Source organism: Schistocerca piceifrons, chromosome 6 (genome assembly GCF_021461385.2).
Source record: "Schistocerca piceifrons isolate TAMUIC-IGC-003096 chromosome 6, iqSchPice1.1, whole genome shotgun sequence".
NCBI lineage: Eukaryota > Metazoa > Arthropoda > Insecta > Orthoptera > Acrididae > Schistocerca > Schistocerca piceifrons.
Genome location: NC_060143.1, coordinates 330,566,215 through 330,569,570, shown reverse-complemented (window position 1 = coordinate 330,569,570; position 3,356 = coordinate 330,566,215).

The following is a 3,356-nucleotide window of genomic DNA, read 5'->3' as shown; positions in this document are numbered from 1 at the left end:
TGGTTAAGTGAATACAACTCTTGGCTGCCTGTCTCATTGATTTCAAAGTTGGAGCACTGTCTGAGCCCACTTCTCTCTTCGTTGGATCAGATTGTGATCATTGTTTTTTTTGTTTTTTTTATTTTAATTTTGAGTTATTACCATTGGGGCCTTCAGCCAACAAATAATTTGAATTCCTGGTCAGTGAGACCTTAAGCCGTGGATACAAGTTGTCTAAAGAATTTTTAATTAGATATTTTCTCTTAATAGTGAAATTTGATGATTGTGTTTTTTTTAAAAAATATTTTAGTATCTCTTGGAGAAGTTTAACTGTTTTTAAGAATTTGCTACCCAGGTCTTCAGCCGTCAAACTGTTTTTGAGTTATTACTATTGGTGCCTTCAGTCGATAAATTAATTTGAATTTCTGGTCAATAAGGCCTTCAGCTGTAAGTGCAACTTGCTTAAAAATATTTTATTACACATTTTGTCTTAACAGTCAAATTTGATAATTGTTCCTTATTGTCAACCTTATTTGCAATTGGTTCCAAGTAAAGTGTATGTGATTTAAAAAAGAAAATACTGAGCAAGCAACGGTTACTGAGTGAGGCCCCGTCCACACCGAATCCTGGCTTTCCCTAAGTGCCATGTTCCATATTTTTTTTTTTTTTTTTTTTTTGGAAGAAGGAAAATATTTTCCATATTTCGTAATGCTCTTGGGTGATTCTTTAAAATGATTTTGAATGTCACAAATGTGTAACTCAGTTCCCAATGAAAAAAAATACTTCTGTTGCAGATAAGACACAGTAAAAGTTAACATACACAATTGCACCCGCAGGGTCCGAAAAGGTTAAACTGCCATCTTCAGATCTGAGAAAGTGATACAAAAAAGTTTTGGACACTTTAATCTCTGCTCGAGGTGAGCCACCTTACAATGCTCCCTTTGAGTCCATCTATGTCCCCCCCTCCCCCCTCCTCCTCCTCTCGTTGTATTTTTATGGTAAACAAAGTTTGACCTTTTGCAAGGTTCATGCACCCTTTGGTCGTGAATGAATTGTACATGAAATGTATTCGCATTTGCGAATACGTACAACCATCATCTTGTGCAAGGGAATGACGACAGTGAAAATTTGGGCCATACTGGGACTAGAACCCGGAGTTCCCACTTTAGGCAAGCGGTGGTCTTAACCTCCTTTCCCATCGGAACTCGACTCACGGCCCAAACTCCAAAAGTCGTCGTTCCTACGTCACACCCTGTACTCATACATACATTACGTAATTCCGACATGTCCGAAGGAATATTGCATCATTCTTCTTAACAACACAGACACTGCAATATCTTAATTGTACATCTATTACTTGTAAATATATAGTTTTTGCTGATTGTAACAGCTAGTCGCTGACTATTTTAAGCAGTACAGGCGTATTTTGTGTAAATCTGTAGCCCTTGGTTTGCAGGTAAGGATCAAATGTGTGATCCATATATGTATAGAACCTACAAAAAGCATTAGCTCTATTTGTGTTTTACCGCTGTACTGCTAAATGTAGGCCGGCCGGAGTGTCCGAGCGGTTCTAGGCGCTACAGTCTAGAACCGCGCGACTGCTACGGTCGCAGATTCGAATCCTGCCTCGGGCATGGATGTGTGTGTTGTCCTTAGGTTAGTTAGCTTTAAGTGGTTCTAAGTTCTAGGGGACTGATGACCTCAGCAGTTAAGTCCCATAGTGCTCAGAGCCATTTTTTTGCTAAATGTATCTACAAATACTGTAGCTATTCGCATATGTTATAATCAAATGTTGTGTTCACGACTGAGGCAGACTGCCTCCTGACAAAATCTTTGTCATCAGTTTAGTTCACCATAATCCCTGCTTTTCGTCGCAGACTTAATGTGAAATGTTTTACGGCGCTCTGACAAAATTTCTGATTATTGTGGAGCGTATGAACAATGCTTCTAAACTAAATGCCTGTCGCAGATGATTGCTACTAATATTCCTATATTTTAATATAAGAAAATATACTGAAACTGTTTTAAATTTTAATTCTAGATTAACGTCATCTTTGTACGTATCACACAAAGACGAAAAATATGTGTGTATTATGTTCCTAAGTTATTGTCTAAAAGACTGCTGTTGGTACCCCGTACTCACACTAAGCACGTTTAACCACCGCGTGGCAGTCTGCCGGCACAGTCTCAGCAAGCAATACCATGTGAACCAAATGTATTATATCAGAAACTTTGGTGAGTATATACTGAAAATATGGTTTGATTATACGATATGTGACGTAACACTCGTGCGTCTTCTTCAGTGAGGTATGTGCATTTCTGGCATGCTGTATTTATTATCTTGAAGCTGGATTTTTCATTATTGTTTTTACCTGTATTACACTTGCTTCCAATAACGTTTATGACTGGATGATAGTCAACTGTGTTGCTGTATGTACGTGGACTGTAACATGCGTATTTGGAAAAAAATTTCGTTACAACGAATATTTATTATAAAACTGCTTAAATACTAAAAGTTTTTTTCGACCACGTTTTCAGATCTGAAGGCTGCAATTTAAATTGCCGAAACTGGTTTCCTACATATGTATGTATTGGAATCTGGGCACATATAATTTCTCTGGTTTGAAGATTACATTTTTTAAAGAAATTTGTTGTGTTAGGAGAGCGGGCATGGCCTACAGTTGCAAAGAAACGCAGTCCATCCAGTGACCACGTTTATAGCCTCTGGAGCGGGATCCATTTCTCCTGTGGTCAGAAAAATGGTAATTTTTCACTCGTCAAGTTCCGTTAGACCGGAAAAAGTTCATAAAACGGCAGGATATAAACTAGCACAATAGAAATGAAACACAGGAAATGGCGGAAATTTCTCCTAGAAACTACTAGACAAAACAAAAGTAGTTGGGCGTGAGTCTTCAATTTAGATTGGAAAGTGCGAGGAATACCGCTAAGATTTTGACATCTTGTGGTAGATTACTGAAAAGGGGTGCGGGACAATATGATAACCCTACCTTCACAAGAGTCAGGGAGGTGTGATCAAAATGCAGATTGAATTCCTGTGTAGTAGTGATTGAATGACAGCTAATAATTCTTGGGAATATGCTCATGTTGTTAGAAGCAATCATTAAAGAAAATGCACGTTGAGAATAGCAGTCCGTGTAGCATTTACTACGGTGCACCATGAGGAGGCGAACTGATTCACACCTCAAAAATATATACATATTTAATTTTTTCTATTTTTAAATATATTTACAAAATTTCTTCGTTTATATCCTAATACATATAGTACATCAATAATGGTGGATTTTTTTGAATTGTGTAATTCCTTGTTTAATTTTGTATGCTCAAATCTGGAAATTTTTCTACCTTTGAAATTTGCC